The sequence below is a fragment of the Ambystoma mexicanum genome, chromosome 2q (assembly GCF_040938575.1).
Source record: "Ambystoma mexicanum isolate Mex_15411 chromosome 2q, UKY_AmexF1_1, whole genome shotgun sequence".
NCBI lineage: Eukaryota > Metazoa > Chordata > Amphibia > Caudata > Ambystomatidae > Ambystoma > Ambystoma mexicanum.
In genome coordinates this window covers 727,939,872-727,956,960 of record NC_090924.1, presented here as the reverse complement: position 1 = coordinate 727,956,960, position 17,089 = coordinate 727,939,872, and the positions used below count along the sequence as shown (strand labels likewise).

Here is a 17,089-nt window from a genome sequence, read left to right as displayed (position 1 = left end):
TATTGAGAATACCTGATGAATTTTTATTTAGACTAGAAATACCTCTGAATCATGAGGAGGGCCAGGTTATTCCCATAGCGCTAGAAGCAGCAGCAGTAAAATGAGAAAGGGTAGTTGTTCTTGGGACAGATAGTGAGGGAAAAGCATGGAGAACAGTAACAGCCCTCAAAGAAGTACAGATTGACAAATTTGACAGACAAACTTGTTTAGGGATGAATATTCAGACGATGAATTTGTTTTTTTCTTAAGTCTCACTTATTGGATGAGAATTGAGAATAGAGAAATACCACAGCGAACACCATTGGTAAAAAAGAAACAGTCATTCTTATTTATTAGTTTATTTATTTATTTGTAATGTGCTTACAGCTTGGCATTGCTTTGCATGTAAATACAGTACAATACAAAAAAAACAGTTTATACGATAAAACCTTTCACAGAAAAGACATACCATAATTCAAACAGGAAGACTTGGAGAAGCTGCCAAGCATCTTACTGACCAACAGTCCATATGGTGTGGGTCTATTGAGTGGAGTAGGAGCAGTGAAGAGCAAGGTTAAACCAGGAGCAATTCTGCACCATGCAAAACAGTATCCCATCTCCAGAGAAGCAGATGAAGGCATATGCGAGACCATTTCTGCTTTATTAAAGCAGGGAATATTAGTGCCATCAGAGTCCCAATGTACAACAGCTGTGTACCCAGTGAAGAAATGAACTGGGGGGTTGTGGAGATTCATTCAGGATCTACACCCCTTAAACAATATTATTGAAGCTGAATTTTCTCTGGTTATGAACCCTGCTACATTATTATGTAAAATCACAGCTAAAGCCAAATATTTTTCAGTCATAGATTTAAAGAATGCCTTCTTTTCAATTCCCCTTCATGGAGACTCACAGAATTTGACTATCTTTTTACATGTAAATCAGCAACTAAAAAACACAAGAATGCCTAAGGGGTACTGTGAGTACCCATCAATTTTTAATAGGGTCCTTCAGATGGACTTGGGCAATGCACAACTCAAGAGCATGATAATTCAGTATGTGGATGACATCTTAGTCTGCACTGAGACCAAGGAAATATGCAGTGAAGGTTCGACATATGACAATGTTAGCAGAGAAAGGATACAAAATAGACAAAGAAAAGCTACAAGATTGTCAGAAAGAGGTCTTGTACATAGGACAGCTTATTTCTCAAGAGGGGAAAAAAGTGACACCTGAAAGAGCAGAAGCAATCATGAAAATGGCAAAACCTGAGACAGTAAGGGAAATGCAGCAGTTCTAAGCCTATGCAATTATTGTGGGGCCTGGGTTTGTGACTACAGTACTTTCAACCACTTTTAAAAATAGTCAAGGACGCACAGATAAGCAAAGTAAGATAACGTGGGTAGATGACATGACTGAAGGATTCGACAAATTAAAATGGCGATTTGCACAGCCCCAGTTTTAGGAATACCAGACTATAATGAAAAGTTTTATTTTTTCTCACATTCAAATGGAGAAGTGATGACAGCAGTACTTTAACAGAAGACAACTTTAGGACATGTACAAAAACCATTAGCCTACTATAGTGGGATTTTAGACCCAGTAATGAATAGACATTATCCTTGTGAACAAGCGCTAGTGTATGCTGCTTTCGCAATTGAGAAAGCCACCAGTATTACAATGGGATGCTCAACAACATTATTTGTCCAACACTCTCAATTAGCCATTCTGGAGAGACCTAAAAGTACATTGACTCCACAAAGAGTGCCTGAATACGAAGCGATTATTTCATATCCAGCAATCAAAATTGTTAGATGTAGAATAGTGAATCCAGCGACATTTATAGCAGAACCATTTGGAAAGGATGACTATGTACACGATTGCACAATGTATACTCAATCATATGATATTCCCCATGTTAGAGAAAATGCTCTTAGGGGTGCAGTCTCTTTCTAAATCTACCTGCCTCCTCTTTCCGCCCTTTACAACTACTCCAGAACAGGACTGCGAGACTTGCCATTGGCCTCAAGCCCTGGGATTGTATCTCTCCAGCTCTGAAATCCCTCCATTGGCTCCCAGTGGATGCAAGGATTACATTTAAAACCCTCTGCATTGTCCACAAGGCTTTCTGGGGCCTGGGTCCAAAATACCTTCAACTATCCCTCTGTAAATACCTCCCCTCTCGAGCCCTTCACTCCTCTACTTCTAACTCCTTCAGGTTAAGTCGTTTTTCAAAGAAACGAGCTGGGAGCAGATCTCTGTCTTTGGCTGGGGCCTCCCTTTGAAACAGCCTCCCTGCCACCTTGAAACCTGAGGAGGACCATCTCCGGTTCCGCAAGCACCTCAAGACCTTACTATTTGTTACTGCCTTTGGCCCTCTTCTCTCATGCTGATCTGTTTTCTCCCCGGCACTGTGGACGTGGTCATCCTCTGTCCTCCGGGCCCAGGCACCTGCTCACCCTGCCATCCTCCGCACTGCCTCTGGGCCACCCCTTGCACTGGGGTCTGTATCTGTACCAATACAAGTCCCCCCTTTTTCTTCCTGCACTTATCAGACCTACCCTGCCTGCTGCCTTAAACCCAGCACTTGCCACTTGCTGGCTGCACTACCACTGTTTCTTGCCTTTATTATTTATTTATTTTCTATTATTTAACTGTTTCTCCTTTTCTCTGCAGTTTCCACTTCTTCCCCCTCCATACACTTTTCACCTCCCCCATGCACTTGCATGTTCTCAAAGTCACTGGGCCTAGTAAGATTGTTGTTTTGTTCTCCAGTGTTCCCCTCCCTTGCCTTGTCGCGCTCTGAAACACTTGTGTACGAGTACGATAGAAATAAAATATCAATTCAATTCAATTCAACTATGTATGATACAGATTATAGCAGCATAACCGCATTGGATTGGCTTCTACAACAATTCAAGCTCACCATTGCACAAGCCCTTTGATTGGTTGGCATTCTCTCCCAACCTTGGACACTCAGCTCGTAGCAGTATGTAAGAAAATCGAAACCCAGTTGCAGAGAACAACATCAGACTACTACCCACTTGCACAATTAGTCTACCATCTCTCATCAGCCAAGCTTTTAGCCAAGGCTTGTCCTTTGTATTTGACCTTGCTGGATGTTCGCTTCTCTGGAACTTTAAGGGGAGTTAAGGTACATCTTTATCTTCACCGGAAGCTCATGAATAGGCCTTGTCTTCTGGTCTTACACCATGTGTGAAGAGACCCCGATTTTGTCCATTTTGCTTTTTTTTTGCTTACCCTCGTTTACTCCCCTTGTACTCTTCAGTAGCTTCTCGCTGGGGTATCCTTGATCTCTAGCCAGCAGCTATTCTTTGTTCATGCACACATGTCTGTTTCCATCCTCTGTCAGCTCTGCAGCCCTGGTCTCGCTCCTTCAAGCCTTTCACTTATGTCTTTTCGGAGCCGGCATCTATCTTTTCAATATGGCCACTTTACCCATGTTACATTTTCTACTGCAGCAAGATTCTATATGACTCGTCCATTTTGCATTTCTGCGTATATACATTCACTACTCATCTGGTTTCTTAACTTTGTATATATCGTTTTTTCTCACTTGTATGAATGCTTACTCTTGTTTCTTCAGTTACATCTTCATTCTTGAAGTATTCTTAAATTGTTTACGTGTGTCATTTTATCTTCTCCGTATGATATCACTTTGCACCTGTCAGGTTCTTTTACAGCTCCTCAGTATTCAGTGGTAGTTGCAAATCTCCTGCTACTACCTCAGTGTGTGGGTTCATTTGGTACGGTTGTCTGACTGCATAACATCTCTCATACACTCAATGCAGTATTGGAATTCTACCAGGTGTCATGCACAGTGTCTTCTTATTATTCATCCAATAGGTTGGAGGTGAGGGGTTGGGGTCTATCAGTGATGTGCATGTCTGCTCCTCGACATTCCCCCCTCTGGTATAGTGCTTGACCACCTCAATTCTCTGCATTTTTCTACCTAATGATTCCCTTGGGATCCATGTCGTAGTCACCCCGCCTCAGGCCCCTTACATTCTTGATGTGTTCATCTACACTCCAGGTCATATGGCAGCATTCCCTAGTTGGTTGACAGAACATCCAACACCCTACATACTTCTTATGATTCTTAGGGTAACAGACCTTTGTTCCTGGGGTGCCAGAGGACTTTCTTTCAGGTGCTCATGGGTGGTGTTTTCGGTCTGTGTGCTCATCAGTTGCATCATTCACATTGATCATTAACTTCATCCAATTGCTTTCTTTAGTGTTTTTTGCCCTGTCCTATGAATATTCTTACAAGCAGAATCCCAGCAACACTAACACTACTATTGCTCCATGTAGTTTTAAGGCATTCGCCAACCAGGTTGGAACCCATGAAAACAGGGACAAAATGCAATATTCATCCTAGGTCTCGTCTACTTCTTCCACCATCTTAATATGCAAGGTTGACAGCATAGTTATTGCATCTGTCAGGGTTCCATTGTCTCCATCATGGGCAGGTTTGAATGTACAGCAAGAAGGCCCAATCTTGGTGCACACGCCTCCTTCCATTGCTTTAATTAAGTACAGGACATATCTGTTCTGGAGAGTCACAGGTCTGATGATCTCAGTTCTTCTCTGATCACTTTGAATCCTTTTATTTATGTGTTAATCGTTTGTAGCAGCTCCCACCTAGAAATTTATATCCACTTGGTGTTGGCTGCAGCTTGAATTCATGGCATGAATATGGCTGTAAATATCACTGCCATTCTACTGAACAATGTATACCCTTCTGGAATGTTGTGATCAGCTTCTATTGATTTTGCTGAAAAATAGTTCTTCCTCTTTCGTTGAATGAGGCTAAGCAATCTTTTCTTCCTCAGATATGCATCCATTTTTAGAAAGTTGTCAATATGGATATCGCTTTGGGGAATAACCAATGCAGGAACATGCATGGTCACCAAGGAACATGTTCCTCCCCAATTAATTTCTAGGTAATTACATGTAGGCCTTCTATTCACAAACCCAATAATGATCCATCAGCACACCAGTCCCTCCAGTCATTCCTGGTACATCAATTATTTGATTGCATCCTTTATTTTCTGCAACTGGGATCTTTGTTTCTGAAACAGTGTCGCATTTTTCATTGGTAGTATGGATACTGTTCCTGCTTAATTTTCAACCCATGTTAGTAATTTTGAATACTTAGCCCATGATTTTACGATTTTGTCATTCATTATTTGCACTATTGTTACTGGTGCTGTCATCAATAAATGTGCACTGCATGCTAGCATTCCTTCTTCCCATCCTGTACTGATGTGTCCATACACCAATAACTGAGTTCCCTCCCAGCATCCTGGCAATACTGCCATTTACCATATATCTGACCAATTCAAACTCTTTTGTTCAACAATCCTTATTTGTTCTCCAGTCAGGCATGAATATATGAGAATTCTGCTCAACCACCCTATTTCTTTTTCCATCTTCTGTGCTTTCATGTAAGCATCTTTATATGGAAATTATTTATTTGATCACCATCATAGGGTTGCCTATCTTCCTTCAAATTGTCCTCTTGTGCATGCTGCTAGATGGCTGAGACACTTCACATCATGTGTGGATATTTCTTTTGCTATGGATGTTCCGGCTGTGTTCATGGCATAAGTGATGAGAGAAAATACGCAGCAGCTTTCATCTGACATTCTCCTCCCCACCTCTCTCATGTGCTGACACCACATGTTATTCTTTAAATAATTTGAGAAAATAATTCTTTAAATTCTTTAAACTGAGGATAGCAGAGGGGCAGTGTGCTGGTCTTGGAAGCAAGGCCACCCAGAGCAACAGAGCTTTGAATCCTGGGTCCACGCTTCGAAATCGATCTCGTGTATGAAGCACATTATAAAAAAACAATAAAATAAAAATAAATAAAATAAATCAGCTGGACTGTCAAGATATGAATGTATATACCTTCATTATCTTCCCCAACATCCCTTTTAGATTGAGTAATTTGTTCAGAAATGTCAGAAAACATATCAGGGATAGAAAGAGATGTCTCATTCTCAGGTATTTCACTCCTTGTTAGTGTGCGTTTTATATACTGGACAATTCCCATTTTTAATTTACTGTGTACACCTTTAGCTACTTTTCAGATTTGTACTTTTTATAACAGGAACTAGAATATTATAGCTATAATAACTCTGTGAATGACAGGACTGTTTTTAGGATTTCCCAAAAATACAACAATATCTACGTTTCGTCGTACTAGTCCTGGATATGTTCGGAGTATGTAAACAAAAACAACATGGAAAAATGTGTGCAACGTATCAGGCAACGTAGAATGTGTCGTGCAATTTTTGTATCATGTTTTTCAATGTTTAATTTACTTTTCGTTCAACTGAGAAAGTTCTGGAACTGCAGCAAATCCATTCATTCCCTATTAGATTTAGGAAATGTCAATGTGTTCCAGAGTGTTATATAATCCATTCAATCTTTGTCCTTACCCTTGGTAACCAATCAGGTCTGCATGCGCAGAACTTCTTCTCTTGCTTCACTGTCACCGGGTGCCGTAGGGGTCGGGGTAGCTCCTTTTTTAGAGCTGCATGTTGTTGAAGTGCAGCCAGGCTCTCCTCCCTTGTAATTTCACAGCAGTAGGGCTGACCTCCTCTACTAGGTATGGTCCCTCAAAACGGGGCTTGTTTCAAGTTCTAACAAAATTCTTAATGAGTACTTGGTCCCCTCGGAACACACTAGGCTGCTTAAGTGAATCTATAAAATCAGTTGGTTGGTTGTCTTCCTCAATCTTCTTCGACCCTTCCCTCGGAATGTTGATCTGTTGAGAAAAAAAGAAACACTAGTGGTCATACTTTTTAAATAATCATGCATCTCATCAACTAATGTTTTTACTACACTGTGGGCATCAGTTTTTACTCATGTGGGAGGAGCAGGAGGTACTCTCATGCGGCGTCCAGTCACCAACTCATGAGGAGTTAGGTGGTGATCTGAGCCAGGCTGGTTTCTCAGTGCAAATAGAGCAAGAGGTAGTCAATGTAGCCATCCCTTCTTCAAAGTGATTTTTATTTTAGCAATTCTCTCTTTGATAAGTCTGTTTAATCTCTCACAGAGGCCATTTACCTGTGGGTGATATGCTGAGGAAAATGTGTTTTTTATGCCTAATAAAAGAACTATCTGTTCAAATAACTTGTTTACAAAATGTGGGCCATTATCAGACCACAGGAATTTGCACATACCCCATTTTGGAAACACCCCACCGACGAGAAATTTAGCAGCGCATGTGTCATTGGGTTGCATGCATGGACCTGCCTCAATCTATCTGGAAAAGGGACATACTACTACCAGCATGTACCTGTATCCATTACACACTTGTAGCATATCCATATAATATATTTGTAGATGCTGGAATGGATCATTAGGCCTAGGGATTGCTCCCTTCACTGATTGCAAGGTGTGCCCTGATGTAAATTTCTCTAACACAATACAGTTTACAATGGAATGTGCCACATGTTCTAATAAATTTGGTATGAACCAGTCTTCTGTGATTGTTGCAGCAAGACTCTCTCTGATGGTGTGTGAAGGGTAGTGAAGCTGCTCCAATGCCACCTCCAATAATGCTAGTGGCATAACTGGCTTTCCAGTGCTATCCTGTGTCCATAAAGCGTCAGTGGGAGATAAAGACCACCCCGTCTCTTCCATAGATCCTGTTCTTCCTGTGGACCTCGATCTTGCAACTCAATTAATTGTACAATGGATAACATATTAAATCCTTCCTGCATCAGCATACATCATTCTGATCCTTGCTTATCATCCTCCACTTCAAAATCAGAAATTTTTGGAAAAATATGCTGCTTTTTTGCCTTTATGTCCACGGCATCATTTCCACAAGAAATTAGGTCTGTCCCTTTTGTATGGGCTCTGCATTTCACCACAGCGATAATCAATGGGAGCTTTAGTACTTTAATGAACTTGCCCAAAAGAGATGGATGTTGCACTGGAGTGTTGTCTGCATGGTGGAAACCCCTCCTTTTCCAATTGGACAACCCTGCCTGTACTATTGTCATCACAGAGGCGGAGTCTGAATATACTGTCACTTCCTCATCTTCAAATCTCTGAAGCACAGTGATGAGCACCACATATTCTGCAGCCTGTGCTGAACAATGTGAAGGCAATCTCACACTCGTCACTACTTCAAATTCACCTTTTTTTTTAAATTTTACTACTGCCATCCCAGTATGCCTTTCACCAGTTGTTTAGTCAATTTTTGAAGAACCATCAATATCCGCCAGGGAGCTTAAACACGAAATGCCCACTGAAGAGCTCTAAACCATTCTTTGTCAGCAAATGGTTGATGTGAAGGAACCAGTGTTAGAAGGCAATTTAGAAGGCAGGGAGGTGAAAACACGTCTGTATATCCTGTGGGAAGAGAATGCAGCTTGTAATGCAAGTAGCCCCAGAATGAAAATAGAGAAATTAATATATTGCAAGACTGATGTGTTAAAGAGAGTTGATATACACGATAGGTCCTTTTCTCTTGTGTTATTAATTATAATGATTCATAAGTAGCCCATTTATGTATAGCGCTTCATGCCAGATTCCTGCCTGCCAAGAACTGGAAAAAAGATTTTTGTAATAAAAGAAAACCAGTATTTATCAAAAAGGGCAACTGGTTGATGCCTTGCTCTACCCAGGTGGGTAGTCACGTATTAAAGAGCAAAAATGAGCAAGGTCATGGGATACCTGGCTGATGAACGAAGGGTGAACACACCCCTGTGGGGGTTACACCTTGGTAAGTGTGTACACGTTACTGTGAATGAATTCTGACAAAAATGTATCGGGACAATTTTGAGTACTGCAGTTAGATTTTTAATAAAACTGCAGTTTACGTGTTTGTAGATACACTTAACTAGGAGTTACACAAGATACAACAGTATTTACACTTTTTTCAGGTATAGTAACCAGTTTGTGAGTGACAAATTCCAAATATTTGTAGCGTCTTTCAAATGCGTACACATTCACTGAGGGGTCCTTGGGAAGGAGACCAGTGAATTTAGTGAGGTGATAGCATGTAATAATCAGCACATATACATCAAAACAACAACCAGTGGGGGACTTTTTTTGACGTCACTCTTAAACCTCTGCGACTTTAAATATAATACCAGCTTCTTGGTGTCGCAGTGGTGCATGCAGAAAAACGAAGACACACAGTTCCCCTACTTCGTTTGTTAGTACTGAAGAAACAAGAGGGTTTCTGCACCCATCTATTACAGCGCCATACATAGATTTATCTTTTTTGGTTAAGGTTTATTAGGTAGCCCATAGTGATAACACGTGTTTCGGCACCTTTGACGTGCCTTTCTCAAATCTGGGCAATATAGTGCAAGTTACTGTTTTCAGAAAATTTCACAAATGCAAAAAGTAAATGATTTTGTAAATAAAAATAAAAATGAAAAATAAGTAAGTACCGTCATATTAATCATCATATATGTTGCATTTTGTTTTTTTTCACATTATTTCAACCATTGAATTGGCACAACATAAGTGAAAATACAGTTTTAAGAAAATTATATATTCCACGTGATGTAAATTAATAACACATACCATCATAGTTGTCAGTTTTGGTGTTGAAAAACAATCAGAGGAGAGGTGAGAAGGGGGGGGAAATAAAAAACAAAAATTTTTGTAAGGGTGATATTGAATACAACCTAAGACACTTGGCTAATTTGCTATTGTTCATGTCCTTTTTTGTCAATTGGTTACAAAGAAGCTTACCTATTGTTTGGTGTTCAAGAATAACCTCTCTAATAACGTATTCGGATTACTGGAGTCCCATCAGACTCGTACCGTAGCCTCAGCTTTAGTGGTAAAAGATAATAAACATAGTGTTAATTACTCTATATGTGCTCAAAATAGGTTAATTTTATTTTTAATGTCTGCCCATTCATGTGCATTTGTTAAAAGGAAAAATCTCCACAGTTCCACTTCTTATTTTGTCAAAGTTACGTAGCTGTTACTTACAGCCCATCTCCTGCCAAGGAATGGAGCTATTGCCCTTCCAATACAAACAATTTAACCTTAAACACATTTGAGATGTGAATTCTGCATTACAAAAACAAGCGGCGGTACATAATAGCCGCCTGCTTTTCATGCGGATCTGAACCTAATTGGAGGTGCAGATGGGTGGTCCCGTATAGATTGCTAGGGCTTAACTACAAATTCATGTGTCCTGCATCACGCGTCGCGTCCCTTCTCAGAGCTCGCTCGGGTTGCCGTGTGATGTATATGTATCCATGGTAACCTATTCGTCCTATCTCCATTTCGGATTCTGAGGAAAAACTCGGCGGCCATTTTACCGCAGAGTTTTTACTCTATTTTGTTACTTACAATTCCGCTTCTCATGATAGTTTCTTTTTTATTATTTTTTACTTTTTTACGAACATTAATTCTTGTTCCTTAATTACAAGTTAATCGCAAGAAAGATAGATCTTCCTGGTTTTTAGCAGGAAGTCAATTGAACTCAGCCATATTAACGCAGAGTTTGAGCTCCTACTTGTAACTTACAATTATGTAATCATGTAGTTCTATAATACCGTGGACTCATTCATGGGAGTTGTGGTCCATATGTAAATATCAGTTTCCATGTATTTACCACGTAGTTTTACGTGTGTATGTACCCCTGACCTCATGGGGATTGTAGTTTTCAAAGCCTGTTCTAGTGTTCAACCCGTTCTCCTTAGTTTTTCTAGGGAGATACGTTTTGCTTACGGTTAGCAGCTTCCTGTATCAAAACATATATTTCCTGTAATTTTTAAAAAAGACGAACCATTGTGTCGTCAGCGCAGGTGCACAAAATGTATAAGAATGTAATCATATGATATTTGAAAGATCATATCTTCACATTGAAATTTGACTGGTATGTGTTTTTATAATTCCCTAATAGTCAACTTGTATGATATAGAATTTTTAGAATATTTAAGAGTTTATTCATATGAAGTCCCGCTTCAAACAGGTTCAACCTATTGTTTCCTACACACTGTATTTGATCCTTAATTCTTTACAAGAAATGAGACATCTCATTGTCACTGTTCAGACCAGACTCAATGCATCTGAAATGGTTAATTAATTTTGCTTCCTCCTGGCATTGTCGTAATTCTTGATTTCCGCCTCTACGTCCTAGGGAAACCTTCTTGAGACCAATACATTTGATGTCTTGCTTGGGGTCAATATGGTGGTCTTTCTGTCAGTGTTCTGCAAGTGGTAAGTTCTTGTCCTGACTCCCAACTACTGCCAGGTGTTCTCGGATTCTCACCTGAAGTTCACGAATAGTACTCCCGATGTAAATTTTTCCACAAATGCATATGATTGCATAAATCACGTACTTGGTACGACAATTGATTGTTCTCTGATTTTAATTCTTCTCCCATTCGTGTTCATGAAGTTGTCTGTCATAGAAACTGCATGTTTACACATAGTGTTGTAATTACTCCCTTTTTAGCATCACAGACGTTTTCGTTACCGCAAACACAACAATTAGCACTCCTGTCCATTTTTAAGTCATGCTCAGACCTACTTCCTCGTGGGACACACATGTTATGTTACCCACTCATGATTTTATCCGCCACACCTCATCCGTGGACATCTGTGACCTGCACGCCTCACCAGCCCTCACGTGCACCATGACACTTATTATACTCCGAGGCCCGCAATCTGAGCCCCGTGTGTCCTTTTTTAAGCAGCCCCTCACGCTTGCAGTTGACTTTGCGTATTCATCATGCCAGCCTGTTCTACCCATAATTTGCGCGGTAACAGGCCTTATAGGTAAGCTTTGCTCTTACCCCTTTTTTAACCCTTAGTTGCTTCCCCACTCTTTATGGCTTAACACAGCCTCCATGTCCTTCCTACTTCCACAGGAACGGCCACTTCTAGGACCTCAAAAATCCTCCAGTGTACTCCTGATACTGCTACTCCCTGAGCCACTGCACTCCCAAGTTCCGGTAAGCACCGGTCCTTCATGTATTTATACCTCTACCTGTGCTAGATACCCTTGAATGGGCCCACTCCTATAACATCTCGTCTGTTTATCTCAACAGACCTCACAAGATACTTCCCGCTTTGGAATATCTCGTCCTGAAGAAGGCCACACCATCAGAGCTCATCCCAGCTCACCTTCTGGCCGAAAAACTGTTGTGTTGACTGTTATATTGTCTGTGTTGTCCCTGTTCAACCCTACATTTTTTGATGTATATGTGTTGATTATTACATGCTATCACCTCACTAAATCCACTGGTCTCCTTCCCAAGGACCCCTCAGTGGATGTGTAAGCATTGGAAAGACACTACAAATATTTGAAATTTGTCACTTACAAACTGGTTACTATACCTGACAAAAGTGTAAATACTGTTGTATCTTGTGTAACTCCTAGTTAAGTGTATCTACAAATACGACACGTAAACTGCAGTTTTATTAATAATCTGACTGCAGTACTCAGAATTGTCCTTATATATTTTTGTCAGAATTCATTAACAGTAACGTGTACACACTTACCAAGGTGTAACCCCCATAGGTGTGTGTTCACCCTTCGTTCATCAGCCAGGTATCCCATGACCTTGCTCATTTTTGCTCTTTAATATATAAAAGAAAACCAGGTCAGGTGCACATGCAAATAAAAATCTGCTGCCTCCCAGGGCTTGCTTCAGTTCGGCAAAACGAGAGTTGAAATGCATTCCTCTATATGACTGCAGTATTTGTCATGAGCACTTGTGCAGAATGGCAGTTTCATTTTCAGAAGGAAAATGTCCCTAACTGCAGCATTTCCAATTTGAAAACATTACAAGTAATAATTAGGGCAGGAGATAAAAATGGTTTTGTGTGCGGTAGAGAAGATATCTTAGGGATAAGAGCAGTGGTGTTGTCAACAATAACCAAAGTCGGAGAGCTCCACCTGTTAAGCCTGGGTCCTTACATAACGCTTACTGGCAGCATCAAGACTGTCTCTGTGAGTCTGTTTTCATAGGTTAGAAAAGCATTACAAAACTTAGAAGTGCTAGCAAAATGAACACCTCTGATATGAACTCTTGTGATAGCGGCCTGCATTAACAAAACGTGTTTCTTCCATACCAGGAGAGGGTGAGAACATTAAACTGCACTTGCTGCCTGTCACCTATTGCCTTGTGCACATTGGTGCGGCTGATTACGTGAGGTGCCTGACAGGCACATTTGAAACATTTGTTGCCATCTGCAAGAATGCCTCACGTTGCTTAAATACTGGTGGTGACTCATCTCGCAGGCTGAGGCAAATGTTTATCTTTAAGATGAAATACGAGGTATACAAAACCATGAAATCCATCCTTGCCAGCCGGCCCTGGAAGCACCAGAACTACCAGCCTGGGGGGAATACACCCTCCTGCCCCCTGGCCAAGTCTGCCTCTGCCCGAGGATTCTGAGCCATGGCGGGACCCCCTACAGGCTGGCAGGCACATCGGGCAACCGCCTGCATGGCCTGATGCAAAGACCGGCCCTGGTTGAGGCCAGGAGGGAGGAGGAGAGGTCTGCCCACTCAGAGAAAAGAGGTGATTTCAAAAGGGGGCCAGTAGAGAGTAGCAACAGTAAGAGAATGGCTAGCAGAGAGAGAGAGAGAGCCTGCAGAGAAGGCATTGGAAAGAGGAGTAAGTCTGAGTGGGACAATAGAGGCAGGAATCCACTCAGAGAAGATCAGGGCTACTCCCCCTCCAGGCCGGGTGGGTCTGGGGGTGCAGAGTATCTTGTAGCCATCAGGAGGAGAGTGTCAAAGCTTTTGACAGAGCTGGCCGTGAACCATGTTGCGGTAAAACCGAGGACATGAAGGTCAAGTTCTTCAAGGAGGTGGCAGATGTGAGAGGAGTGTTTGACGGCAGAATGGGAGTTGAGAGTGGCAAGATGAAGAAGGTTGCCAACCTTAAAGACCTTCCAGGGAGGGGTACAAATCAGGGGTGTGTCCTGCAGATGTGTGGAGGGAGCTTGGGGTAGGGCAGAGGAGGAAGGAAAAGAGGGCAGGGTAGCCAGGGGAGGAGAGTAGGGGACAGCTGGAGATGAAAGAAAGTTGCTAAGGCGAAGGAACCGCCTATCAAAGAGGATGAGATTGGTCTGAGGGCCTTCCACTATGATAGTGCCATTTAGGTAGACATTAATGATGGCTCTGGAGGAGTCAAAGGAATGCATGAGGACTTCCCAGTTGATGCCACCATTGATGGGAGAGGAGGAGACAGGACAGAGCACAGGGATCATATGAGGGGTCCAGAAATCTGAAGAAGGGACGACAAAGAGGATATCAGTGAGGGTATGTCTGGCAGAGATGCTGGAATAGGTATCAGCAATGGGGAGACCTTGGTTGGAGGCCAGGATATCCTTTTTAAATTTCTTCCTACCCGACTTAGTGAGAAGGGACGGATAGTTGATAGAGAAGCATTTGGAGTAGATAGGAGAAACAGATAATGCCATGGGAAGGTAGAGGGAGGAGACAGTCGGAGAAATATGCAAGTAGAGCAGTATGGAACAGTCACTGGGCTAGCAGGTTACAATTTAGGGCCAAATGTTAAATGAAAAACACACCCAAATGTGACTTTCAAAAACACACCTAAATTTGACTTCCCAGAAACACGCCCAAATTTGACTTCCCAAAAACATACCCAAACATGACTTCCCAGAAACACACCCAAATTTGACTTTCAAAAACACACCCAAACTTGACTTCCCAAAAACACACCCAAATGTGACTTTCAAAGGTAAATGCTGAGGCACCATAGGTAAAAGTAATGAGGTATGAGTTAGAGGTGAGTCAGGGAGCGAGAGTCCAGTTTCATTGCTGCGTGAGCTGGCTGCCCCAAGGGAGGGCCAGGTTGTGGTGGTATGTTCATGTAGCTTCCTGGTAGCAGACAGGGGCCTTAGACGTGGGCCTTTGATTTAACAGGCTGGCTCCGCCTCCCAGTCCGCCGTGATTGGAAGTTGAATGAAGAGGCAGCCAATTGGCTGGAGGCCAGAGAAGGCTACACAGGCTGAGGTGTAAATCAGGCAGCCATCTTGGAGGTGGTATTCTAATGCAATGCCAACCAAAAAGTTCACAAGCTGCAAAATCAGGAAACACAGCAAGCTCAATGCTGGCCGTAAACACGTGATGCAACTGCCGTGCTTTCCAAAACCTGCGCTGTGGTTAAAAAGCGCAAGAAAAACAAATATGCAGATTTGGGGATCTTCACATTTTTCGTTCGTTTTTTCCAAATAAAAAATGACACTTTGAAAACTCTCAGGGTTCACAAGGGTGCCTGTGCCAGGAAGAGGGGCAGCAAGGCATACCTAGGATGCGGGCGCCGATGTAGAAAACTCAGCAAGCAGCTGATCAAGTTGATTCGTCAATGCGGAGAAGGCGGGTTTTACACACAGTGTAAAACAGCTGATGTTGAAATCAAAATGCACGAGTAGAGCGCAAGGTTTGGAGGCTGAGCAGAAATGAAACAGCTGATGTTGATTGTAGATGTTCGCAATGAGCGTGAGGTCTGCAGGCCAAGCACAAAGCAAACAGCTGATGTGAAATGCAAATGCACACAGAGAGTGTATTATAAGCAGGGAGAAGGAGAAAGTAGAATGAATTTAGAACTTGTTACCTAAGAGGGCCTGCTGAAGTATCAATTTAAAAAATAAAACACCTAACACAAGAAAAGGGAAAAAAGACATTTTATATAATGAGCCAATAAAAAAATTAGAACAATCAGCAGAAGCGTATGTGACATCACATAGGCAGTTAGTGAGACAACTTTCCAATCTACTCCCAGAGAAATTACATAAGGCACTAAGTGTAAGAACAACCCATTTCTTTATATGCATGTTCCCCCATGGCTTTCACAGGGTTCTGAGAATTCACATTATCAATTGAATCTGTTACCACTGCATGACTGCCACATTACTGCACTGCCGTACAACAACTTTGGTGGTAAGGTGGAGGATTGTCGTCTGGAAACATGTTGGCGGTAAATCCTCCACCTCACCGCCAGAAAACAGCAAAGAATGCAGAATCACTACTAGCAGTAATTCTGCTGAAATCCCCATGGAGTACTATGTACTCCAACAAATGGGGATGTACACCGCCTACCACCACTTTTTATTCCGCAGTAAATACACAGTACAAATTGCGGCAACAGTAATTCCGTTTAGCAGATTTCAGCAGATTAACCACTGAAATACTGTCAAACTTGCGTTGAGGCACTATGGGCCTCCTAATAAGGTTGCCAGTCCGGAAAAAAGGGTGCCAGTAAGCTCACCGCACCCTTGTTTCCGGACTGGCAAACTATGAGTCTTCCTGCCGTGGTCGCTGTGCCCGACAGGTCTGACCCTGCCAGGCGCAGCGGCCACGGTAGGCAGACTCTTCACGGGAGCATCAACACCGTTACTAGCGGTGCCGGTGCTCCTGTGTCCTCACCCCCATAGAGTCCCATAGGACTCGATGGGAATAGGGATTTACAAATATACTGGCGCCTGACATCCCGGCCGCCAGACTCCTAATGAGATAGCATCGGCAGGGTTACCACCGGACCCGTGATGAGGCCCTATGTCTTCTTTCCTGCCTTATTAATCAGTGTGCAACCTAACCCTCATCCAGGTTCCTTGCTTTTTTATACACTTGTACTTTCACAGATATGAACACTGAAATGAGCCACTACAAAGAGTTCACCCCCAAAGAAGACCCCACACCTGTCACACTGTATAATTGATACACGGTTTTTACACGTCTTTCAAATTGTGTGCCCAAGTGCAGATATATTTGTTTGCACTGTTCAAGTGATCTATGTTGTATAAAGTATTATGTTAAAGAGCAGGCGAGGTTCACAGATGCATGGTATTATTGTAATAACTGTTTCTTTGACATTGCTGCAAGAAAGGTGGCAGTCTGTTTCACCATATGCAGAGAGTAAAAATAAAGGAGATGGTTGAGTATTGATACTCTTTCTTTGCACAATGATCTAAGTGTCCTGCCGTTTGCTCGTGCGCATCTCAGATACGATTTGCTTCATTTTAAGCTTTTGGGGATCAGGTGTAAATTAGCAGGTGCAAATCTGATTTGTTCCTATGAAAAAACCTTTGACTCAAGCCCTTAATGCTGAAA

At 42.0% G+C, this 17,089-nt stretch overlaps 1 long non-coding RNA gene across 1 annotated transcript in view; it reads right to left on the bottom strand.

Moving 5' to 3' along the window:
• Nucleotides 1-354: 354 nt before the first annotated feature.
• The window catches only part of LOC138569718 (uncharacterized), a 483,349-nt gene continuing 466,614 nt past the window's right edge, over nt 355-17,089 (bottom strand). Inside the window, exon 3 of the long non-coding RNA XR_011303309.1 lies at nt 355-6,775. This is a non-coding gene — a long non-coding RNA (uncharacterized lncRNA). The remainder of the gene's footprint in view (nt 6,776-17,089) is intronic.